The sequence below is a fragment of the Alligator mississippiensis genome, chromosome 6, assembly GCF_030867095.1.
Source record: "Alligator mississippiensis isolate rAllMis1 chromosome 6, rAllMis1, whole genome shotgun sequence".
In the NCBI taxonomy this organism is placed as follows: domain Eukaryota; kingdom Metazoa; phylum Chordata; order Crocodylia; family Alligatoridae; genus Alligator; species Alligator mississippiensis.
The window spans coordinates 94,264,401-94,291,703 of record NC_081829.1 but is presented as its reverse complement, the minus strand read 5'-3'; positions in this window follow the sequence as shown (position 1 = coordinate 94,291,703).

The following is a 27,303-nucleotide window of genomic DNA, read 5'->3' as shown; positions in this document are numbered from 1 at the left end:
TATCTCCCCAAAGAACCCGGATTCTTTTATATTATCATCATTCTTAAGATTAAAGATATGTTTATAGACCTAATCTGTTAGCTGCTTACCATACTCAGTAGTTGTATATTAATTTTTATAGAACCCAACCTATCAATAACTTGGGTATAGCTCTTTATAGCATCATGCTACAGACACTGACAGCCAGAAGGCTGGGGTGGCGAGGAGGGAAAGGGGTGCACTGGTGCAATTGGACTCCCCAGTTTGATTCCTGCTCCACCCAAAGTTTAAAACCAACTGCCTGGCACTGCATTTCTATTCAGGCAGTAGTGCAAGCATCAATTGAATTCATGGCTTATTAAAATCTAACCGATTCCTTCTCAACTCTTCATTCCACATGGTGTTAATGACCTTCTCACTTGTTTAATGGTCTTGATGTTCCACTAATCAAGCTAGCCTTTCTGCATTAGCTTTTCCTGGTAATGTATCTCCTATTTCGCAGCCCTGCAGACTATTTTTAATTCATTCCAATAAAGTTGCTTTGTTTTTTCTTTGATCATAAACTGAATTATATGGCTCTAGGCCCCTAGCTTATTAGTAAAGCTTCTAATTTCTTTTTACCTGGAGAAAAATGTGTGTTGTGTTACATGGGATGATGCACCATACCATCTGGATCCCCTTTTTCAAAATATAATGCATGGTATTCGTGTCTGTAATACACTGATTACATCCACTCGTTACCCTTTCCAAACAATATATAAATGCACCCTTAATATTATGTGACCTTTATATGGAGTTAATGAAAGCGTGACTGAAATGCAGTTGCTTCTGCAGAACCACCCAACAGCAAACCGCCATGCCACACAATCAGCTGAGAGAGGAAAAACTCCATCGCCAGGCTTGAATGTAATGCAAAGTTTGCATTATTCAGAGTAGTATTTGAATTATTATTCAGAGTAGAACCCAGCATGGCAGAGGTTCATCCAATAACTCTACCAGTATTTTTGAAATAGCATGCTACCAAATCTTGAATGACCCATGAGGACTGGAGGTACTGTATTTATGCATTATTCTGTTGATGTGATACAACTGCTTAAAAGCAACCCTTTTTCTTGACAAACCATTACGGTGTGACTGCATAGGATGAATAAATCCTGCCATTTTTTAGGCTGAAGTAAAATACTTATAGCTAAAGATGGACCCTGGTGTACAATTCAAACCCAGATTTTGAATACTCCATCCTTTGGATTTGGGACAATAGTTTATGCCTCTCATTGGTAAACAGCTCCTCCGTGGCCACGTCTACACAAGGCGCTGAGTGAACAGTAGCTCATTACTACTGTGCAGTAGCATCACATGGCTTGAAACGTGATGAACGGGGATCTGGGCTTCCCGTTTCCCATGGAAAAACGGAGTAAAAAGTGGATTTCCCCGCATTACCAGAGTAAAATGCAAATTTCTCAATTTAACAGAGAAACCCTGGGGACTTGGCAGTTTTGCAATGAGCCTTCTGCAGGCTGGCAGAGTTGTAGCCTGAAAGAGGCTGGGGGGGAGTGGGAGGAGGGTGGTCAGGCAGGGGGGGCACTATGTGCATGTATATGGGGCTGGTGGTGCGTGGGGCTTGGGGCCCCAGCGGGGAGCAGGAAGGAGCTACTGGCAGCTCATCAGGGGGCGGGGGGGTGGGTTGGCTCCCCACTGCTGTGTGCACCCCAGGGGGAGGTGGAGGCATGTACCCCCCAGATCTGTGCATGGGGTGGGGGCAGGCACAGGCCCTGCTGCCCTCCCCGGAGGCCTCCGCAGCCCAGCGGGTGCGAGCTGGTGCTGCAGGGTTGAGCGCGATCGCGTAGGAAAGCTGCTTGCAGCTGCAAACTCTACACTGCCTTGGTGATGCAACCCTGTGTCACCACCCCCGCTGCCCCCCACTCGTGCAGGGGAAGCGTCACCAGGGCATTGCAGAGCTCTCAGTGACAAGCAATTTTCCTCCACGGCTGCGCTCTGCCCTGCAGTGCCGGGTCACACGGGCTGGGCTGCATACCCTTGGGAATGGCAGCAGGTCAGGAGCCCGTGCCCACAGTGTGCAGTCCATGCCTGTCCTGCACACAGGTCTGGGGGGCATGGGTCCTCCTGCCCCACCCCTGGGAGCGTGCACAGCAGCAGGGAGCCAGCTCCCCCCGCCTGAGCCTGCAGCAGTCAGTAGGGGGGGAGCCAGTTTCTGCTCCATTGCAGCAGCTACTACCTCCTGCCAGTGGCAGGGGGCTGTGGACCCGGGTCCTTGGCCCCATGGCCCTGGCAGGTGGGCGCCCCCTCTGGCAGGGTTGGGGGAGCAGGGGGCTGTTAGTGCGGGCAAGCGGCACCAACAGGGCTGTGGTGGGGAGTAAGGAGCACGAGCAGGGCTGGGGGTAGTGAGGGGCACCAGCAGGGCCGGGGGGGGGGGGGGGCATTGTGGGCGACCTTTAATTATAATAAGGGATTTGGGGATTTTTATTAGAAAATGTGCAATTTTTTCCCAGGGAAAACCAGGATCCCTGGTGATGATGAATTAACGTGCAGTAGTAACAAGCTGCTGAGTAGTCAGCGTCACCAAAAAGCAATTCAGGGACGCTACTGTGCAGTAACTCTGGTTACTACATTATCATTTAGTACTTGTGTATGCTTAGCTTATAACCATTCAACATCAGTAGCTGCAAGATTCCTTTCCCTGGAGAAGATCTGCTTTAATTATATCATGAATAAAACTGAACGCTTTTTAAATCTGTTTAAATGCAGTTTCTTACTTGAACTGTATTATTATGTAATTTTACTGCAGCGTTTCTGGCAAATGAAGTAGAAAAAGAGAGTATGGAAATAAGGGCTTTTTCTCTTAGCTATATTTCTGCTTTTAAGCAAACATTACTGACACAAGCAGTTTTTAGTAGATGAAATACTACTGCTGGGTTTCCTGCCTACCTGCCTCCTGTGCAGCTGCCATGATACACCTTTAAAATGGGACCTCTGACTAGAGGGAAAAAGGCATTAACTGAGCCTAGGATACTCCAGGTAACCTATGAGAGTTAGGTGTCTAGATCTTACCACCTATGCCGTAACACTGAGATTTATGAACTGCTTCATTAATCTCAAAAGACTGAACTTCTTAAACCTAAAAACAACTAGTTCTGTTCTAGTCATTTTAGCAGAAATATTTAAGTTCTTGGGTGTATTCTTCTTTCACGTGCACTACATTAATGCCATTTTAGTGCTGTTCATTTCACTCCTGATTTACACCTGTGTAACTGGGAAGAAAAAAAAACAACCTAAATCTTATCTCACAAGCTGCCTCGCATCCCCTCTAGATAAGAATTTACTAACTAGCCTACTAACAGATGGAGTAATGGGCTGATTGTGTTTATTCATCTTCATATTTAATTCATTAAATGTCTCAATCAGTGTAGCTGTTGCAAATATGAAATGCCTTGCTGCAGAATATGGGTCTTGCTGTACACAGGCCCTTGATGATGATTCTTCTTATTATATAGTTTTTGTCCTATGGTACCACGTAAGGCTTCCAGTTCTGGCCTAGCATCTCATTTGACTAAGAGAAGGTCCCTGGCTCAAAGATTTTACAGTTGATGCATCAAATGAGACAAAAAAGGTTGGAGCAGTCAGATGGGGAACCACTACATTGCATTGAGACAAGGCCGGCCAGCCAAATGGGTGGTTATGCTACTATAGGTAGAGTGGCAATGTGGTTTTTTGGTCCCTAGCTTAGAAGTGTATGCTCATGTCTTTTATCTGGGATGTATACTTCTCCATGTGCCAGAGCTCTGACCAGGGGTTTTGCATGTTTCTAGCAGTAAAAGGAGCAGAGATCATTCCCTTTGTTTATGTTAGGGGCTTGCAATCTTTTTTAAGGCATGTATCCCTTCTGGTGGCAGCGGCTGGACATGGCGGGGGGGGATGGCAGTGACCGGCCATTGAGTGGGGGGCTTGTGCGGGAGAGTGGGTGGTGACGGCAGTCGCACGTCGCATGGCCGGTCACATGTGCAGCTCCGCAGGCTGCTGATAGGCCTCACACCCAGCCAATCGCACGTCACCTGTCAGCAGCGTGCGGAGCCACATGTGAGACACGTGGCAGGGGTGGCGCAGGGTGGTGGATGGCGGTGGCTGTGTGTGAGCTCCCCCTTGCAACCTCCGGCCAGCCAGACAGCAGCTGTGCGACCCACAGAGGGGAGGGGAGCCGATGCCCTCGCCCCCCCTGCCCTGCTCCTGGAAGACTGCGGCGCGGGGTGGTGGGTGGCGGTGCTCTGTCCTTGCCTGCCTGCATGTACCCCCTAGCACCTTTCCAAGTACCCCGGGGCACGTATTGACAATCCCTGGCTTATGTTAATACCATGGCTGTGATTTTAGGCTTCAGGCATAGTCTTCTTCCCTTGGTAGTATACTTCATTCACCTTTTTTTCTTTCTAAAAACTTTTCAAAGGGAGCAGGCCCAGGCCTGCATAGCAAAATTAGAATGAAGCCAGCAACTAATTTCCTATGCGATGTCACTACTTGTGGTATGTGTTTTCCTTCAACCTTGATGGGATGTTATATATAGAAAAGCAGATACAAGGTTTCAAAGGTATTTACCGTTGGTCATATTTCTACAGTGCATATAAAGATACAGGGAATTTACTCTGGTGGTTTTACTTAGGGTACATGTCTCATGTTTGAACGTTCCTGACTGCTCTTTTTCTCTGTCAGACACATCAGGGTCATCCCATGGGTATCAACAGGAAAATAGATACCATTATCTTTCATTTTACTATAAGCACTGTGTTATTACCAAATTACAGCCCTAGAATACCAATTACCTGTCAAGCAAAAAAATAGGCCTAATGTGACAAAGGATTTCGATCAGATTAATCATTAGTCTATTCATCCAAAATAATGTCGCCAATTCAAAATTTTAAAGAGAGTTATTTTCCCCCCCACCTCACTTAAAAAGCTCCAGTGAATATTTGTCATCTACCGCTAAGAAAAGAGGCAGAAAGAATATGCGAGTGAACAATTCCCAAGTTAAATTATCTCGGTGGTAATGACCAACGGGTGCATAGGATTCATACTGGGACGCGTGGGAGAGGAATCGTTGTTCTGTTTTCTCTTGAAGACAGGGGCTGGGAAGAGAAGATGGGGAGAGCAGCTAGGGAGGTAGCACTGGAGAGGGCCCAAATTGTGAAGTAGACAACGAAGATGACTTGATGCAGAAGCCAGGGGCCGTATATTATCTTGGAGTGAGAACCTGAAGGGAATTATGCCAGTTAGCGGACTCACATAGAGCTGATGGACGAGATGATCTGAGAACGAGTGATGCAGTTGTTCAGACAGGGGTCCAAAAGTGTCACGGTGGAAAGAAGTGAAGAGGCAGCACGGCTTTACCGACCCTTGGCAGACTCCTAGATGAGGAGCATATCTAGTGCAACAACCCAACCATGAGAAAAGGTGGAGGAAGAAGTCAGCTAGTGGAAGAAAAATGGAGATCAAGGACAGGGTTCCTGGTTTTAAGAATGAAGATCGGAAGTAGGGAGAAGACGAGGGAGAAAGAAGCTAGAAGAAAGGGAAAGATAATGGGGATAACCTAATTATCAGAAGTAAGAAAGACTGAAAGGGAGAAGAAGACATAAGATTTGCAGATAGAAAATACCCCGGGACCGACCCCTGGGGCACTCCACTTGATCCTGATGCTGGCTGCCCCTTGATAGTACACTTGATACCAACTAGAGCCATTGATTACTACTCTCTGAGCCCGATGCTCCGGCCACGGATTTAGGCACTGAGCGGCCTTACCCCTATGTCTCTGTTTGAATCTCATCCTTCTCGCTCAGGGAAGAATGAACAGCAGAATATTCCAGGAAACCCTCCTTGTACTTTATAATCAAGATCTATTTTTCCTAGACGCTACTTAGATATAGGCATGGTTTAGCAATGCAGAAAAACATCAAGATATATCTGTTAAGATTAACACAGGAAATCCCACAATATATTTGGATTATGGAGTTTATCACTTGACAGATAGACATGGATTCCAGTAAAAGCATAATGAATATGAAGTAGCCACGAGTCTCCAAAATAGTAACTTTAGTGAACCCCTCCCATTGATGCATAAATTGTTCTTCATTTTCCTGATTATCTGCTTACAAGAGAGATGTTTGTACCCGGGAGGTCTTTCCTGTGGCCGTGCAGAAATCTCTAGTGCACTCTTCTTGGACCACAGCAAGGACATGTCTGTTAATGGCAAGCAGCTGTTGCTGGACTCAGGGCCTCGTATCTAAAAGCAGAATTTGAGGAAGCTGGGAACAGCAGGAGAGCTGGGATCCAAGCGACCAAAGCTAAAGAGTCACACTTGTTATCTTTGCAAAGTTTCTGATGCTTAGAAAATTGCTTTCTTTCTGCCTCATACGTAGATTAGATCTGTCATTCTGCTAGCAGGTTAGCATTGACAACCTGTACAATTTTACTGTGAAAGAATTTATTAAGATGTGAGGAAAATATGTTTTGTACATTAATCTTGGACCGTGTCTAGCTACCATTTTTAACACACTTCAGGTAATGAAATCTTCGCCCTGCCTACATTTCAGGGGAGTGGGGGGTATTATACGACTTGTAATCTGGTAATACTTAGAAACCCAAAGTATAGGGAGGCGTTCCCTCCTGCACACGAGCCTGCCGAGGAATACGAATTATGTGGGTGGAGGGCTTTTTTTTATTGAATATTGATTTAATGGAATTGTATGCATCTGTGTGGGCATGAGAAAAAGTAAAAACATCTCATGAAGACAGAGAGGAGTGGCAGAAAGCCAAGAATATAGCTAGAACAAACATTGGGATTATGGCTTTGAGAAAAACCATTGAAAGGTCAGGTGGGTTAAGTGCTCCTAGGAAGGGGCTTGGTACTGCGAACAAAGAAACTTGTCTCCTGCTGTTTGATTCCTGCTGTATTCAGGGAAACAAGGAGGCTGGATACTCTCTTTGTAAATCAACACGATTGAAGAAATACGGGGCTCCATCATTAATGTCTTCTCATGAGTGAAACGGCCCTCTGGTCCCTGGGTGTTGACTAACTGCTGGGGTCAAGAGCAGTACCTGGTATTTTGCTATGCTTCCTGATGCCTTAAGGCTTAAATATGCCTGTGTGACTGAGAAATGTGTCATCATTTTAATTTTTAGGACTTTCTGACATGGTAAAATGCTGCGATGCAGACATCCGAAGCTTTCTTATCCCTATTAAAAATAAACCGTGGCCATATGCATCTTTTTTTTATGAAGGAATAAATGGTACGCCGCATTGTGCAGCAGAACTAAACCGACATTTTAATAGGCAACAAGCTGAAGGTTAGGAAAGGGATTAAAGAAAGTTTCCCACCATTTAAATGGCTATGTTCATTGAGTGGAGACAGCGGAGATTAAAAACAGAAGCATTTTCCATAAGGAACATCAGGGAACAAAATTATGTGCCTTCAGGTCAGGCTATGATAGGATTTTTTTTTTAATTCCACCATGAAAACTCACCATGAGAAGTTAACTGCGGCTTCAGCGATTATCACTATTTATCAAATTCTTTTTGGAACATCTTACACCCACATCTGCTTTCTAGATGCCATGATCAGCATCAAGAACAGCTGCCTGCAAATGTCCTTGTTAAAACCCAAAGAACCTTGTCTGCCCTGTTAAAAACAGAAGTCATGGATCACTATGGCCTAGTAACAATAATGAGCTGTGATTTATAGCCAGGCTGTCACATCCGAAAGCATCCATCTCAACGGGTCTAAAGCTGTGTTTTCCTATCAAGGAACTAGACTGTAACTTTGAACAAGTCACCCAAATCCCCTGGACAAGCCTACTGTAATACAGAAAGAAAACCCACCCAGACCATATGCCCCTGGTGGCCACATACCATCCACCACTATAACTGATAAGAAATGCATTAAACAACCATGAGCTACACTCTAAGATCACATTTTGATGTTTTCTCAACCGGTCCCCGCTCCTTAACGCACACGCTTAAACTCAACAAAACTTTCTACTCAGCCACACACACCATACGTACCCAGATCTTGCAGATACAAAACATGGAATCAGAATAATAGAAAATGAGGGTTGGAAGGGACCTCAGGAGGTCACATCTAGTCCAACCCCCTGCTCAAAACAGGACCAGCCCCAACTACATCATCCCAGCCAGGGCTTTGTTTTAAAAATTTCCAAGAATGGAGCTTCTACCACCTCTCTGGGTGATCTGTTCCAGTGCTTTATTGCCCTTGATACTATACTCGATACCGGCTGCCAAATAGACACGAGCCATTGATTACTACTCTCTGACCCCAATGCACCAGCCAGTTTTCTATCCACTTTACACTCCATTCATCCAGCCCATACTTCCTTAGCTCGCCTGCGAGAACATAGCAGGAGACCGTATTAAAAGCCTTGCTAAAATCAAGGTCTTCCACATCCACTGCTCACCACACATCCACAGAGCCAGTCATCTCATCACAGAAGGCAATCAGGTTGGTCAGGCATGACTTGCCCCTGGTGAATCCATGCTGACTGTTCCTAGTCACCTTTTTCTCCTCCAAGTGCTTTGAAATGGGTTCCCTGAGGATCTGCTCCATGATTTTTCCAGGGACTGAGGTGAGGCTGACTGGTCTGTAGTTCCCTGGATCCTCCTTTTTCCAAAGATCAGCCAAACATCTCCACCATAAGCACCGTGAGCAACGTATCCAACAGCAAAATCATCAGAATTCACGGATCCTTGAGTCTCTCAAATGTGTTTTAACGGTGCTTGCAGTGGCTGGACATTGACAGTACCCTCATTTTTAGGCAATATGTCTTAAATATGGTGTTTTTAGGCAATATGTCTTGTAGTTGTTGTGGCAGGGGTGTTTGATCAGTGAGAGGTTTGGATCGTGCTTCGGATCTGGAGAAGATTCGGACACTTTGGACACTGAAGCAGCATGTCCAGATCAAAGCGCTGGCTTCATTAGGCTTTCCAAAGTAGTTCGGAGCTTCTTAAGTGTTTCGGAAAAGCTTCGGAGCCGCCTCAGAGATCCAGCTATAGGGTATAATGGGGAATTGATGAAATATCTATAACCTTGTTGTTTTTTGTCTGATTTGGATGAAACATGCAGGGGTGGTAGCCTCTGCTGAGAGCATGAAGTCTGCCAAGTTGCAAGAAGATCGGTGCAGGGGTTTGGGGGGAACAGCTATGGAGGTAGCACTGGATGCTTGTGACATGGGTGCTTGTGGGACTGACTGTGTCCGCCTTGGGGCAGTTGATTGTCTGTATTGAGTCTTTCCTCTCCTTAGTCTGTGGTTTTGTAGGTGTTAACAAGTTAACCAGCAATGATTAACACCTACAAAACCACAAACTAAGGAGAGGAAAGAATCAATACAGACAATCAACTGCCCCAAGACAGACACAATTGCACAAGCACCCATGTCACGAGTTTTGCCTGTCAGCAGCTACGGGTGCAGGACCCAGAACCCCTGCACCGATCTCCTCGACAGCTGGCAGGCGTCGTGGCCGCAGCAGGGGCCACCATCCCTGCAGCTGTCACCCCGCTGCGCCTTAACTCATGCGGTGTCCCCCATGTCATGAGTTTTGCTTGTCTGCAGTTCCCCCCAAACCCCTGCATTTATCTCCTTGAAATTTGGCAGGCTTCATGGCCATCACCCCTGCAGTTTTCACTCCCCTGTGGTGAAACACATACATGCAACATGAGTTTTGCTTTCAAGAATTTGGGGTGCAGTTCCTCTGAACGCCTGCACTGATCTTCTTGAAACTTGGCAGGCTTTATGCTCTCAGCAGAGGCTACCACCCCTGCAAGTTTCATCCAAATCAGCCAATAGGCCTAATAGCTACATCACAGGCCTACCCACTTTTCTTTCAAGGGATCATGTTCATGAACATCGCTGGGTTAAACTGAAGCACTTGTGCTCGCTTACACTCAGCTTGGACTGTGACTGCTCCTTCCCCAGACCTGAGGAAGGAAGGGCACTATAATCCTGACGTCTTGTCTCCTGTCTCTCTACTATAGATGTGGTCCAATAACAGATATTATCTCATCTCCTAATCTTGCTTCTCTCTGAAATGAAAAGTGACCCCAGAAATCTACTGTAAGCAAGAAAGGGAGCTGTATCCTTTATGTAGCCTGGCATACCCTTGCAATGCTTCATTTGAAGCAGTCCTACATTTTTCTCACTTCCAGTTGATGGGTTTTTTTTAAATAGTATTTTCCAAATGCATGTTTATATTACAATAAATATATTAAGAAGCAACACGGTAATGAAGAGGACACTGAACAGAGACTCACAAGACTTCTTTACCTGCCATAGATGTTTTATATACACTTGGACAAGTCATTCTGCCTTTTTCTGTTCCCCCTACATGTGGTGAAATATGGCCATAACTACATTAGTTACATGGAAGGGAATGCTAAAAAACTGAAACAATGACAACATTGAGCCAGTAAAGGGCACATATAGTGACTTATGTAATTATAAAACTGATATGCAAATCCGTCTCAGGGAAAGCAATTAATAAAGAATGGGTTTATAATAAATTCTAGTCAACCTGGTTTACAGACAATAATCCCGTCAAACCAAACCAGATTTTATTTTTGGTGAAACTGTTGGTTTGATCAATAAATATAATGATGTAGGTGTAATATATTTAGACTTTGTGAGGTGTTTGATACTAAATAACCATAGGATTCAAGAATATGAGCGCTGCACAATAGTAAGAAAGCACTCATTAAAGGGATTAAGAACTGACTGGTTGACAGTTGCAAAAGTAGTTGTGAATAGAGACTCATTAGTGACTAGGTTATAGGACTTTTTTGAATGCATTGATGTAGCTTGATATTAGGTTATGGGAAAGAGACAGGAGAAAACAATGGCTCTAGATAAAGACAGCCTAATTCACTCTCAAAAGACAATGGTTATCAGTTTCAAGAATTTATATCCTGTCTCCAAGAAGAGGGACATTAGTTTTGCCATGCCGGGAAATTGGAGATCTCAAAGACTGAACAGCTTTTATAAAGGGCCTCATTGAAATATAAGAAAGAAATGTTAAGTATTTAGATAATATCAGTGGGCCCGTAGATGTTTCCTGGATCTATAGGACCTTGGAAACTCTGGGCTCTGTAGACATGCAGCGAGGCTGCTCCGACCTGTTGTAATCCAGTGGTTCGGAGCAGACTCAATGAATCGAGTTTGCTGGAGCATGAAAATTAACATCCAGCAGCCTCCAGCATCATGTGCATCAGCGTCCCCACGCTCAAAAATGGTGGTAGAGCGCTTTGAACTAAAGCTGGTTTGATGAGCTTCAGTTCAAAGTACCCTGCTGCTGTTTTTCAGTGCGGGGACGCTGATACATGTGACGCTTGGGCACTTCTAATTAGTGCGGCTCGCTATTTAAAGAGCTCTCCCCCCCACCTCCCGGAGCACGTCTATAAATGCCCTCTGTGTGGATACCCAGTAAGACCGATATGTGCCTAAAGAGATATTTTCTCAGAATTGTTTTTCTTCCAAATAACTAATACTTAGAAATAGGAAGGTTTATTTTGGTCACTGTTCCCAAAAAAGGATATTTTTTTCCAGGGTAGAGTATTAAATTGGACCTGCATAAATAATTCTGGTGGATAGACAGGGGACAACCACCCAAAGCTGGTCTGAGAATCAAAGAATCGTGAGATTTCATCCTGATAGAGTTGATGGCCCCAAAATTTGAGATTTGGAGGGGTTGGACTCAGCGTTCAGGAGACACAAAGATGCAGGTAACCTGGTAAGTGGTGATTAAGAATATACAGGAGGGGAATCATCATCACCAAGTTTATCACCATTAAGAGGATTGGAAACAATACGGGAAATTTGGAACCATTTTCTCCTCCTATTGGCATTTGCTTCAGGATAACTTTAAAATGGAAAGGCATGCGCTTTTGATAGCTTGTATTGGAACTTATGCAAATAGAAAATCTATTCCTCTTGTGTTAGAGACTGTTGGCAGATGTAAAAGACAGGCAGCTATCATTTCAAGTCAAGAAATGAAAAAAAAATTGGGGAGGGTATAAGGAAAAACCCCTGGGGACAGTGAGAGATTGTGAAATAATCTCCCAAGAGAAGTAGAGAAATTATCATGACCTGAGACATTGGAATAGGCAATAGCTAACGTGGTATTGGGAACATGTGTCCTCTGACTAGGCAGGTGGAATTAGACGACCTTTAGGGTCTTTTCTGTTTCTATATTTTAAGATGATTCAATTGTTAATGCTGCAAACAGCAAGAGATTTTTTTTTGCACAAATGTCAGCAGCAAACTGTGGAAAAAGTGAAAGAAAATATAAAACAGTGACAAAATTGCAGCTAGAGGGAAAAGAACACACTGAAGAGTGATCCACGAGACAGCAACAGGTTTTGCGGGCTGGGATGTCCTTTTGATACTTCCAGCCTCGTTGAGGAGGGAAGTACTCACGGACTTCGAAGTGAAACATTCGTGCAGATGCAAAAAGATGAGGGGCTTTAGCTTTCATAGTTTGAAGTCAGATGTGTATATATCCCCCAAGTCATTTCTGCAAAAAGCAAAAGCGGGTTGCTAAACCCAATATATGTCCAAGCTCATATAAGTTTAATAGTTGGGGATTTTTGGTGCAGCATTTGCTCAGTTAAGATGATTGCATTCTGTGTTCCCTCAATCTGCATCAGTCAATGACCTCGTTATTATTTCTGTTTAACTTTATGCATACAAAGTGCCTGCAATGTCCCATGTTTGCTCAGGGGTGCTGCTCAAAGACTTTAATTCCTGGACCCAAAGCAGGCTTTCTTCCACAAGTAAATCAAACATAGGTCCTGGAGGAATTAAGCTACATTTCCATGAATGTCTAGCTCTCCCTTACAAAGCACTGAGAATTGACCAGATCGTCTCTTGGGAAAAGAAAAACTTTTATCTGCAACCAGAATATAGTAACTAATAGATAACTTGCATATTATTGCACCGGCAACAGAGATGTTAAGTCATAAGGGAAAAGCCTATAAAAGAGTCGTGTTTTATAAGGTTCTGTATATTGGAACAGGAGACTGTGGCTTTTTGTAAGTAGAGAAAGTCATAAAAAGGTAATTTGCAGTATAAACCAGAGCAATCAAGAATCATATCTGAGACATTGGCCATTTACAATCCATCTTTGGCTGCCTTGAATATACATGAAGGTGAGGGTAGACAGATGGCTGATATCCAACACACTGTAAATTGATGCTTACAGTACCAGGAAATAAAGCACAGCTCACAGTATATCCCAATTCTCTTATGAATATTTAAAATGAATGGATGCCTATATGAAAGAGGTCGTGTTTTTCCAGTAGCAAAAAAAGTAATCAACAATTAAAATGGGTTTAATGAGCTGGTCAATCAATGTGGTTTACCATTTCCATAGAAGTATCTTTCATAAATTATATCAGTCAGTTCAAGGTTCAAACCTGCCCTGTAGAAATTGTTTGTGCATTTATGGAGTGAGACTGTAGACTCATAAAACTAAAATCTGTACTTTGTGCCCACCTTAGGGCTATACACCATGAAAGAAAAACTCCTAGCTAAAGATTTGTCTTTGCTAGTGCCTATGTGAATGCTGTCCATCTAGAAATCAGATACTATATATAGAGAAGTTACTGATAGGGGAGTTTGAAAGTTGTGAACTTTAAGACAACGGGTTATTGCACAGCAATGGGCACTTCAGAGATTTTTATTGAGATAATAGCCAAGACAGCCCGTGCGGCCTAGGGAATAGAGTGCTGGACTGGGGTTCAGGGGACCCAGAGGTGTGACTTTGGCCAGTCTCTATGCCTGCGTTTTCTCATTTGTTAAACTTTGACTACAAATATTTTGAGATTGGCTGATACAAAATGCTAGGCAAGAGCTAGACATTACTAGTATGAACTTTATCACCAGAGCATCGACAGGACTTATCACCATTAGAGTTTTTGTCCAACGTGAAATTCTGATATTCCATAATATATTTTCACTCTGAATTGGACAAAGAGGAAAAAAAAAAGTCTAATTAATTGTATTAAACTCAACATCCAGACACATCTCAATGCAGAAATGTCAGAACATAGGATTCCCATGGTGCTTTGCAGCCGCTCAACCAGAAGAGAAAGCTTGGTGTAACATGGGAGGCAGTCTGACCCGTAGAGTCTGATGGAGACATGAAACCAGTCCAGTGAAAATTTGTGGTGTCTTAGCTGCATACAGATTAACAACAAATTGGCTTGAAATGTAAGATTTGTTTTAGACTTTGACCGAAAACCAAAAGCATGGGGGGGGATCAAAGTTTTCCATTGAAAATAAATCTGATTTTTCAGAAGTTTCATTTTCACTCACAAGCAAAAATTCCTGAAATGTTCTAGAGCCTGAACATATAACAGGATCCTTTTGAGATAAGTGAATAATACAACCCTAATTAAAGACCTGGGAAGAGATTTGTCTAGTGTCACTTAGGAAAGGAGAGAACAGGATGGAGAACCTAAGCCTCCTTCTCCCTTTTTGCCCCTAGAGTGAACCCCAGGCACGGGAAGTGCTCGGACAACAAAAGGTGGGGAAAACAGCTTTTTAAATTTGGTACGAGTGCTATGGCTAGCAAATTGCAGGAGTTTGGGTCGTTCGGACTGGAATGCACCAGAGGCCTGTATCAGAGCTGCTAAAAGCTTTTCACATCCAAATGGGAAAAGGAGATGAAGATTGAACACTGACACGGTAAAATTCATGGCAGGAGCACAGAATCCATATATTCATCTCAGGGAAGCTTAAAATTTGACTATTGGAGATGTTAGTATGATTTTAAAGCCTCTTTTTTTTTTCCCCTGCAGAATTCAGCTGTCAGTCACCGTGTTTATATTTTTCATATTTCTGTCTTTTGTCTGCAAGACAGTGACATTATCCTGGACCGCCTCAAAGATGTTTTTCTTCAATCTCATTTTAAATAGACATTGAATCCAATTTTCATTCAAGTATATCAAATCTTTCTTCTAAGCCCTGTCTCACACAGAAAATACTTGCAGCTGGGAGTTTAGGTGTTGCCAGTGAATTCATAACATCAAATACTTCATTTTGAAGTTGAATGGCCTCACCGCCCCGGTGGCACCAGAAAAGCATGTCGGGGGCTATGGGATGCATGTCTGCATGTACTGATGCAGAGACCAAATAAACACGGTTAGCATTAGGCAGCAGGTGACACATCAGTCATCATCACTTCACAAATGCAGAAGGTCTTTGATCTAGGGAACAGATTGAAAGTGTTTTCCTGGATAGAAAAAAAAGGTAAAGCAAGGAGAGGGAAGACAGGTAAACGTTAGCAGTAAGTAGATGGTCCTCCTGCATTTGCATTGCAGCCAGAAACCAAACACATGAACATACATTAAAGTCATCTTTTTTTACCCTTACCCTTTCTTGTAAAGTTGGGTGTTTGCGCGCCTGAAAGGAAACACATGAACCTGCAGTGCTAACTAATGCTCACATTCATCCCAGCATTTCTAACTGGGAAGGATCTAAGCTAGAAGACCAGAGGCAAAGCGTTCATGCAGTGCATTCATTGCTTGGTGGCCCCGTTTTATAAATATGGGATGAACATAAGCACTGGATGCTGATGCCTTCTACCTAAAGTGCAATTTTGGTCCTGAAAACTAAGGATGAATCCCTAAGTGTTGGAGGTTAGGGGTGTTTAGGAAATAACTTTAGATCACCCTCTCCAATAAAAAAATTCAACATTTGCTTTGTTTTGTCTCCCACTGAAGTCCACCCCACCCCAATTGTAGCTGGATACTGAAAACAGCCACTAAAAAACAGTTTTGTGTCCCCCCCGCCCCAGTTTTTGCTAAATTATTTTTTTTCATCTTAAAACAAAATTGTGGAAATTTGATTGCTGAATGCAGCCGTGATATTTCTTCTTTATATTGTTCTTCTATAGAAACCCGAAAATGTTCACCCATTTCCTCTCCCCTCCCACCCCCCCCAATATTTTTGATGAAAGGTTTCTTTGTGTGGAAAAAGGATTCAATTCTTTTTTTATTAAAAGGTTTGTTTGAAAGAGTCCTGATCCAGTTGCCAGGGTCAGATGCTTCATCTCAACTCTGAAGCATTGCACAGGGGCACTCTTACACCTCACACAGAGGACTTGATCTAAAGCTTAATATGGCCAATAAAAAGGCAAATAGGAGTTTGAATCAGATGCTTTACCACAATGCCAGTCGACAAGGGAGAAACACATACTCTCCCTTAGGAGGATTAGGCATGGATGCAATCAGTTTTACCACCTTTTCCCTCCCATTGAAATCAATGAGTTTTACTAATGTCTTCAAAGGTAGCAGAATACAGCCAACACTGGGCGCATCTACATAAGATGGTTAATGTGCAGTAGATTAATTCTACTGTGCATTAGTGCATCACGGCAAAAGCCTTGCTATTGCACTATTGCACAGTAGTCTACTGCACATTAGCATCACTTAAAATGCATGCACTGGCACTACTGTGCAGTAGCACCCTTCCTGGGCAGCCCTGGAGATGCTGCCACTGCAGAGGGAAGGACCAGGCCCACCCACAGCTCAGGGGCTGCACAGCCACATAGCAGCTCATGAGGGTGGGCTCCACTGGGAAAAAAAAAAAAAGGAGCAAGGGGCCTGATCCTTTCTTTTCCCCGTGGAGTCTGCCCACCTCCCCCATGGCCAGGGGGTGAGCTGCTGGTTGGCCCCGAGCTCCAGGGGCCCCTGGTCTTTCACTTGGCAGCAGCGGAGCCCCCTGGGTGGCACCCACCCACTAGCAGCCCATCCAGATGTCCCTGGGGGCACTGTCACTGCAGAGGGAAGGACAACCTCCCCCTGCCCCGCAGCTCAGGGGCCACTTGGAAGCTCTCCCCCAGCCATGGGAGACACAGGCAGGCTCCATGGAAAAGAATAGGATCAGCCCCCTCACCATAACAGTGTTGGAAGCCCCTAAATTGAAACGTTGGTTAAAAACCCACCATTTCAATTTAGGTGACTAAACCCTTGTCATGTGTACAAGTGCCCAGTTATTACAAGTACTAGACTTAACACACAGTACCCACAGCACATTCAAATGCACATGCAGACGTGCCAACCTAGTGCTTCTTGCTAGTTGATTCCACCCCTGGGTGTAATCACGACGGCCACTTCTTACATACCCCATTCCAGCAGCTTACCTGCAGGGAAGATAACAGCCTACTGCTGCTAACAGCAGGTGGAGTTATTCCTTAGGTCAAGTGGTAGAGATCTATGTTTCGTGCTAGATTTAAAATATACCATCTATCTATCTATCTATCTATCTATCTATCTATCTATCTATCTATCTATCTATCTATCTATGGTAGGAGATATTACCCTACCTCCTGCAGATAGGATAGGATCTTTTTACTTTATTTTCTTTACATTCTGGTGTCCCCTGCCACTCTTGCCCACAGAGAATAAATTTAGGAGATAAACTGAGGTCCAATATTATAGTAGGACTAGGGGAGATGCGTATGCTAATGACTAATGTGTTCCAGGGTATTCCTGCACAGCTCTCCATGCTGTAAAGCAAAATGATGGGCTGCAAGCAGCTGTGTTGTGATCAGCCAGGCACTGAATCATGGCTAGGAACATTTCGCTTGTTTGCTTAGAAAACACCGTCTCACAGCTCGGCTTCTACTTTGCAGATAATGGCAGGGGATTTTCCCTGAAGCATAGATACTGTCATTCAATTATTTTCTTCTCTCTAGACAAACAGCAGAAGCTGTTTTTACCTTGTTTGCAGTGGAATTTTTCTTTTGTAGGTCCTGCATACATAGGGAGGAGCTTAAATTTTAGTGCACCTAGTGGAGCTTAAATTTTAGTGCACCCTTTCCTTGCTAGGGAAAGGGTAAAGAGAGTTTTTATTTCATGTCTACCCGGAAACCAGCACAAATACCCTTGGACTAGAACTTCTAGGCACTTGCATAATCAATCATTGCCTTAGAAGAGGGGGTATGTAAGTGTATGATGAGTGAATCGGGAAGTGACTGGGCCACATCTGCAAAATAGGAGAAAGTTGGTAAATACTGTATGCAGGGAGAAGACAGTAACAATGCTGAAGGCAAATTTGCTTTGATGTTCAAATCATAGCGTGCCAGGAAAAGAGCAGAAAGTACTGTTGATGGCTGATTGCTGTTGCTACAATTTTCTGATAATAGAAACAACAACAATAACAACAACAACTATAGTCATCCTCCTCCTCCTCCTGATCATCATCATCATCATCATCATAATAAAAAATTAAGGAGCTCTTCTCTACCACCCTTAGTAGCTTCTTTTTTCCCAGTGCACCAGTTCTCAAGACGGCTTTTCATAGATTCATAGACATTAGGGCTGGAAGGGACCTTGGAAGATCATCGAGTCCAGCTCCCTGCCCCAGGGGCAGAAAGTCAGCTGGGGTGACACGATCCCAGCAAGATAAATGTCCAATTGACTCTTAAAGGAGTCCAGAGTAGGTGCTTGCACCACCTCTGGCAGCAGTCTGTTCCAGACAATGGGGGCTTGGACAGCAAAGAAGTTTTTCCCTATGTTCAGCCTGAAATGGTCTTGGAGGAGTTTGTGACCATTTGACCTTGTCATCGTATAGGGCGCTCTGATGAACAGGCATTCCCCCAGATCCCGATGCACACTTATACACTGGGGTGGCTACACGGATTGGTGTTCTGGCTATTTCAAGATTCTTTGCTGCACCATTGTTTCTTCTTAGGCCAGTCTTTGCCATCACAAATACTCATTACTCCTTCATTACTCATCCTTAGATGTTATCCCTTGGAGATCAGAGAAATTGAGGGAGGAAGCAATTTAGAAGTTGGAAACGTCTAGATCTCATCAAGCTTTACATTTGGACTTCTGCATTGGATCCCAACCCAATGCACATGCCTCTTTAACAATGTCGACTCTAAACAGAACCCCCTAATGAGGACTTCCCCATATGAGATGCCAGACCTCTTGTCCAACTACACAACCCTGGATGCAGTACTGACCACTCAGAGACTGCTCTGTAGCATACCCATCTCTCTCCAATCACTCCAGTCGCATGCATGCTCTGGACTACAACTCAGCTCCATTGGATAGTGTAACACACACACTTTGCACAGGAATCTAACACATCCTTGCTCTTCACTTAGAAGACAAAGCTCTGTAGAGTGCACATCATTTAGAAAACAAACGTGCAGAGTGTACGAGTCCCTCGTACGAGTTCCCCATTCCCCTAGGAGACATTATGGGTTTAAGATAGATGTTGCCCTTGCTTCATCAAGCTCCTGAAGCAGCTCTTCTTAATTTGAGCTCATGAAAAATGGTCAATCCTTCACTTTTCCAACCTAATCCCCTCTGAGAAGCGACCAGAGGCCCTTGCCACATGATTTTTATGTTAAATGACTTCTATTCAAGTAAGCTGTTTTTTTGGGACCAAAATCAGTCTTAGACTCACTCTAATGGTACAGCAGTGCAGTAAACAAATCTCCATAGTTATTCCCGTATCACTAGATATTAGAATACCAGTCATACATGGAGAGAACAGAGCAACAGGGAAGACAAGGGATGCCACATTCAAAATTGAATCCACGTTGAAATGCAGACACATACAAAGAACTTGCAGCGACCTGACAGATTTTATAAGCTGTACATACAGAGAAAAACAAGCAGTCCTTGTCCTTTCCAGAATAGATATCAGTTGGCAGTCTCACTTGGGTTATGAGAAACATGCATCCCAGTCCATACTCTAAAACAAGTGGGGGAAGGACTTGAAACCATGTCTGTTGGATCCCAGATGAGTGCCTCACTGCCGGTCACTCTCCCTCAGTCTCCCCTGATGGAGCTGTTCCACTTGATTAAAAGAAAAAAAATCAATATTCACTGAGCCAGAGAAAAACTAGGTGTATAACATGAAAGCTCGAGGTAAGGGAGACTGAGATCTGGGCCCTGCTCTTCTTGATCTGAGTGGTCAGGACACTAGCTATTCTGGCCTCCCTCCTGAAATGCCAAAATGGACCTGCAGCACTTCCTGAAAACACTTGTATTGGACTAAACATATTTTCTCAAGACTGGTTGCTTCGACAAGATGGCATTTTTCAAAGGACTAAGGTTTTAGCTAAAGCAGTTTGACTGTGCCCATGCAGAATGGCTCTAGTACCTAGTCTGCTCTTACTTGAACAATGGGCTACGCTAGTCCACAGGAGGGAGGAGGGGAAAGGAAAGAGGAGAAAGTCCCCGCAGATGCATCCCACATTGCCTCAGTGCCCTGAAGGAGTACGTCCTCTTCCCTCTCACGGTCTAATGACTTCCTAATGAGGTGTAGGTGTTCAGATCTAAGCACTCGGCTTGATTTCCTCATGGTGCCACGGGAAGTGGCAGAACAATGAACTGAATAAAAAGCTTTCTTTTTCTTCATCTAAGGGAGGGACAAATATCCATCAATTTGTTTAACAATCACGGAGGGGATTTAAGAGGCAGAAATAATTCAAAATTGATACGTTTGGCAAAGAACGGACTCCAGCGGGGTTTACATATACATACAAACCCTAACTAGTCAATGGGTGTTCAATTCACACCTGTTCAAGGGCAGAGTTAATGCCCTTATTATCATAAAAGCCTAGCTTTCTCCACAAAGTTGATGACAGAAGGTGACATAATGAGCTCCAGTATTTCTCTCTATACAATAAAGCACAAAGATAGGCCTGAATCAAAACCCCATGTTCAACACTGACATTTTGGACAAATGGAGATCTAGTTTTCTATCCAACAGAGGCATAACTAGCAGGTTTTGTGTCATGGGCAAAAGTCTGCTGGAGAGGAGGAAGCAGGGGTCAGCGTTACCTGCCTGTTTCATGTGACCCTGTGTGGGTAATCAAGGAACAGCTCCCTACTTGATATAAACAGTGTTTTTATTATAGCAGCTTCTTACAGAGCCGTTCCAGGGCCTGCTGCTCTCCCCCGGCCTCTCTAACTCTCCTCCTCTTCCCCCTCACTTCCTGCTCCTCCTTCGGACTCCTCCTTTCCGCGGCTGCTGGTTTTGCCTCTGATATCCATACGCATTGTTACATCTTTCCTTTCAATAGTTCAAAACAGATGATTAACTTACTCCCCTGGTTGGGCCAGAGGTTGCTAGCACATAGCCCACCATGGAGATCTAGCCTTTACCGCTGGCCTGCTGTGTTCTTTAGGGCTCATGGTCATCCAAGCATGCTGGTCGTTGTACCAGCCTCCCACTTCTTGTTGGGTTGATTTTTCTGGGTGTTACACCTACTTCTGTTCTGTCCATGTCTTTGGTTTGCGGGCTGGACGCTGCTTATATATCTCTTTCCTTTGTGGAGTCCATGCCATCTTTGTTCCCTATCTGGGGCTGACTGATGACTGACCAGTTGTCAAAGTTGTCTTGGTCCTGATCCTGGCATCTTTTGCCCACTTGTATTTCTGCTCTGCCAGCTCTCTGCAGCTGCTTCTGGTTACATCTCAATCGCTGTCCACTATTTGTGACAACTTCGTAGGATCTATCTCCCACTGCACTCACAACGGTGGCCTTTTGCCATTCTTTCACATGTGGACTTACTGGTTATACCCAGACCTTTCCCCCTCTGCACAGTGGTCTCAGGTCCCTGGCTCCTTTGTTATACTGTGACGCTTGCTGAGACTGTTGCTTTTTTAGCTGCTTTCATGTGTTGTCATGCCTTCTCCCCTGGGGTTGTAGCAAACAGTCTCTCATGGGGAGTAATGTCTTAGTTCTCCGGCCCATTAATCTTTGGGAGGGGCTACTGTTCATTCCTTGGGAGGGTGTGTTGTGATCATAGTATCATAGTACTTAGGGTCCGAAGGGACCTAAACAGATCATCAGGTCCGACCCCCAGCTCATCAGGTCCGACCCCCAGATCATCAGGTCCGACCCCCATCATCAGGTCCGACCCCCTGGCACTATTGATGGTCCAATAGAGACAGGTAAGGATCCCCTGCAGTCTTGTTTGCCTTCAACAAGAGTCTCTTGGCTGTCTTTACCGCTGATTCAGCCTTCCCATTGCTTTGTGGGTACCCAGGGCTTGATGTCTTGTGCTGGACTTCCCATCTAGTGCAGAACTGTTTAAATTCTCTTGAGGTGTATTGTGGGTCAGTGACTGAAAACAGAGCATCAGGTATCCCATGCCATGCAAAATGAGCCTTCACCATTCCTGCCTGAGTGTCTTCAAGGTAATCCACCTCCCCAAAACTGGAATAGTAGTCTACGTTGACCATATAGTGTCTGACATGGACATTGAACAAGTCAGTCCCTACCTTCTCCCAGGGCCGAGAGGGGATGGCATGAGGGTTCAATGTCTCTTTTTGCTGTTTTACACTGTATTCCTTGCACATCTCACAATGCTCCATGTATGTTCTCAAGTGGGCATTCGTGCCTGGCCAGTAGATGCACTCCTGTGCTCTCCTCAGGCACAAGTCTATTCCCACGTGTGAAGCATGGAGTTGGCTCATGATGTCTCGCCCTTAGCTGCTGGGATCACCACCCTGTCTCCCTTGAACAGAATTCCATCCTGTGTACGTAGTTCATCCCTCCATTGGTAGTGTGCGGCAACTTCAGGTGGTACTTGTGCCTTGTGCTGTGGCCAACCCTCTAGGATGGTTCGTTTAACTGCTTGTAGCACACCATCCTGTTCCGTACTCTGTTGTATTGCTTTGAGACTGCTTTTGGAGATGGGTAAGTCTTGCACCATATTAATGGACTCCTGTTCTACAGATCCATCTGTGCTGCAATCTGGAAGGTATGCTCTACTTAGTGCATCTGCCACTTGCAGGGACTTCCCTGGGTAGTATTTTATATCATATCATAGGCCTGGAGTCTCAGCAGCATGTGTTGAAGTCTCTTAGGAGCACTCAGCAAGGGTTTTTTCATTATGATCTCTAATTGTTTGTGATCTGATTGCACATCTACTCTTTGTTCAAAGGTGAACTGATGGAACCGTTCCAGTCCAAACAATACTGCTAGTAACTCCTTTTCTATCTGTGTGTGTCTCCTTTCGGTTTCAGTCATTGCTCTACCAGCAAAAGCTATGGGCTGCTGGTTTTGCACCAGTACTGCTCCCAGACCTCCTTCTTATGCATTACACTGTAGTACTAGTTGCTCAGCTGTGTTGTAATACTTCAGTGTTGGGGCCTCGCTGATGAGCTTTTTAATTCTTTTGAATGCCTCCTCTTGGGTCTATGCCCATTCCCAGGCTGCATCATTGAGTGTTAGCAACCTGAGTAACTCACAAGCATTAGATAAGTGTGCACAAAATTTGGACAGATAGTTAACCATCCCAATAAAGCGCTGGACTGCTTTGACATCCTGTGGCCTGGGCATCTCCGTAATGGCTCTCACTTTCTCCGGATCTGGCCGTAGTCCTTCCGAAGTCAGCAGATGTCCAATGTAGGGTACTTCTGTTCTTCTCAGCTATATTTTGTCGGCATTCAGTTTAATGTTCCTCTCCTGGCATCTGTTCAGGAATTGTTGCAGCTTGGCCTCATGGTCACGGATTGCCTCTTCCTTATCATCCCCTTCTCCTATGACAAGAGTAGCATCAGCCACAATCTTGATACCTGGAAGACCTTCCAGCTCCTGGTTCAACTTCTGCTGGAAAACTTCTGGAGCTGGACTGATCCCCATGGGCATCCTTAATGAGCGATACCTGCCAAAGGGTGTACTAAAGGTTGTCCTGTGGCTAGAAGGTTTGTCTAGCTCCACATGCCAGAATCCATTCTTGACATCACAAACTGTGAACACACTTTTGCCCTAGACAGGTCAGGTAGTACATCCTCAATCATTGGCAGTGGGTAGTGGTTTCTTCTGAGTGCCCTGTTAAGCGGTTTCAGATCAATGCAGATTCTCAGTTGGCCTGACTAGTACTAAGTTGCTGATCCAGTCAGTGCTTTTTTTAACTGGTGTGATGATGCCTTTTTTCTGCCGGTTTGTCAATTTTTTCTTCAGTGGCTCCTGCACGGCTAGCAGAACTCTGCATTTTGGTAGTCATACTGGTTGCACTGGTGGATCTATTTCTAACTTCAGTTTGCCTTCAAAGAGTCCAGTGCCTGGAATATGTCTCCATATTTTAACAGAAGGTTAGGTAGTGAACTAATGACTGTTCTTGCTCTTCTGTGACCTGGAGGATGTTGTGGTGTTGCACTGTAATTAAATCCATGTCCTGTGCTGCCTGGCTGCCCAGCAGTGGATGGGTGTCTGCCCTGTCAATCACTATAAAGTCCAGGCAGTACTGTTTCTTGTTGTGTGGATTTATTATAGTCAGCCGGCACTTTCTCAGTGGCCTCACAGTTGTTTTGTTATACATTAAAAGGAGTTGGTGACATTTTTCCATTCTGATGCTGCTACTCAATAGATTCACAGGAAGGACATTGCAAGTGGCTCCACAATCCACCTGGAATCATATAGGTCTTTGCTCTAGCATCATTGTTGCAAATATGGCTGAGTTGTTGCACGCTTTTTTCTGTAATGTGTGCATCCTGTGAGTCCGTGAATCTGTCAAACTTACATTGAAATCTTCCTCCTCATCTGTAGTCTCCTGATCCCTCATCACTGCATGGACTGCTTTTTTTTCTATTTGGGTGGCTATGACACTGACCCCTGAAATGATTCTTTTTTCTACATTTTTTGCATTCTTTTCCATAGGCTGGGCATTTGTCCTTTTGGCTTTCATGTAGCTTCCCACAGTACACGCACTGAATCATATTGTCAGCGTTTGCAGTTGGCCTGTTTCCAGAGTCCTTTAGGTTGAGCCTGTGAACCTGCTCTGTGCATGTGGCTGTTGCTCTCATTTTGATCCTTTGTTTGGACAATTCTGCTGCCCTTGCAATTTGGTGACATTTTTCCAGGGTTGCATCTACCTTTCTCAGTAGTCTCACCCTCAGGGCAGAGTCCCGTGCGCCACACACAATCCTATCCCTGATTAGGGACTCTTTTATATCTCCAAAGTTACGTGAGGATGCCAGAGTTTTCAGTGCTGTGATATAGGCCTCTATTCTTTCCTCTTCCACTTGGCTTCAGGTGAAAAATGGATCTCTCTCTACAGTCTCATTTTTCCTGGGGTCACAGCATGCATCAAATGTATCTATTAACTTAATATAAGTGTCTTTATTATAGCAGTTTCTTACAGAGCTGCTACAGGGCCTGCTGTTCTCCCCCAGCCTTTCTCTCTTCCTCTTTTTGTCTCCTCCTTTGGTCTCCTACTTTCTACTGCTGCTGCTTTTGCCTCTGAGATCCATGCATATTTTTACACTGCCCTCAGGTCATGAATTTGGACTGAGCAGTCTGCCTGGCTGTAGAACCAGAGACTCTCCAAGGAGCCGCCGTTCTGGCACTCTCGAACACCCACTGCTGGTGCCCCACTCACCCCCACCCCAAGTGATATTATTGCTGTTTGCCATGAGTGTCCATACCTCAAAGGAAGAGTGATTTGGGGTTAAGGCTCATGTTTAGGTTAAATACATAACAATAGATCAATCCGGATCTTCCAGGATCATTACGATTCCAGTACAACATCCTACACCTACAGAACAATATAAGCAGAAATCTATCCATTACCTCTCCATGCTGTCATAATGCCTGCTAAAGATCCAATCACCACATGAATGCCAACAATGATGTTATATCTCAAGTTATGCCTTCAATACAGGCTAAATAAGGGTTGGCACTCAGATTAGCCTAGCCTCTGAAGTGAGCAGCCAGACTGCAAAGTCCTATCTGAATAACTCCACTTTGCTCAGTACTGTACTCATACTTGCATGCCTCTAGGACTTCTGGGAGCAAATCCCCTGGCAATGTGCAAGCTGAACTGCTCTAGGATTCGCTGCCAGTGAATTGCAGGTAAACTTGTCTCTCCTTCTGGGTACATCTGGGGGAAGGCACTGAAGGACGACCAGCACTTGAGTGGTCCAGCCTGTGTCCATGCTGTGGGTGGGTTAAGTCAAGGTGAAAGTTGTATCCAGGCTCTAGTCTATAGTTGCGCCAGGGCCAGTTAGCTCAGCTTGAAAAGACTATTAATTCCCACTTAGAGGTTTGCATGTGTAAATGTGGTTAGGGGTAGAGGCAACACTCAGTAACAGCCCTAGGTGCCTCTTCAATGCAAGATATACGTTCAGTCTCTCTAACCCGCATAAAGAGGACATTTAAAATGCCCACAGCCTTAATCAAACTTAATGGGGAAATGTAAGTTCTTTGTTCGTGAGCCATGCAATTGTAATGCTGGTTACAGCTCTCAACAAGTGCTGTGCTTTCTGAACTAGAGACCAAGAAACATGACTATTCAGAGCGGGTGCATAGCATCTTGAAGGCACACAGATAAGTATTGCTGTGCTGCATGATATTACTGGATGTGTCTTCCATTCATGATTACAGACCTTGTTGAAGCTGATGGGCATGCCTTTTCTTCAGGCTTAAAAGTAGAAGCATATTCATGGTGATGCAAGATATCCAAAAAAAGCCCCCAAAAGAACCATTGCATCAGGCACAGCTGAGAGAAAAATTCAATGCTTTCTTGCTGACACTAATGAAAGACAGCAGAGTTACCAGTTGGTTGTGTGGGTCAAAGGTAGGATCCAACTAGAAAAGTTTAAAGAACGATAGTATGGCCCCAAAAGGGAAAAGAGGCAATGCTTCTTGGAGCACAGATCCAGCTCGTACGCAGACTTGGATTTCTGAACAAGCAAGTTGCTTCTCTCTTTTTTCCTAGTGTCAGGAAAACAGCAGTGTGTGCACATTCCTTGTACGTAAATAGGATTGCACTGAAGAAACACCTCACTCCTATCATCAAGTTTTCCATCTAACAGAAACCACTTTTTCAAAGCCCCAAATATTGGCTAGCTGCTTAGCCAGGGTCAACAGTATTTATGGAATAAGGTCACTGCTTGAATCAGGAAGAACGGTCTCCAAGCACAACACTTCTGAGTTCGGCATTGCCGAGATGCCATCTGTATTCAATTTAAATATAACATCCATAATTGTTTGTTTTCTAGTAAATCCTGTTTATTTTCAGCAAATACTTGGGATTCGTTTCTGGCATCGGCACAGCTAGTACACAAACATCTTTCCATGTCACACAATATGGATTTACAATGCATAATTGTCTCTGGATGAAAGACATGAAGCCATTTGCACAGTATATATTGTTCTTAGTACAAACAAATCAGTGGCTTGATGGATTGCTAATCCTACAGCTACATGGCGGCATTGCACAGAAACCTCTAATTATTCCTCTATAGAAATGGCATGGAATAGAACGGAATAGGAGGGAGA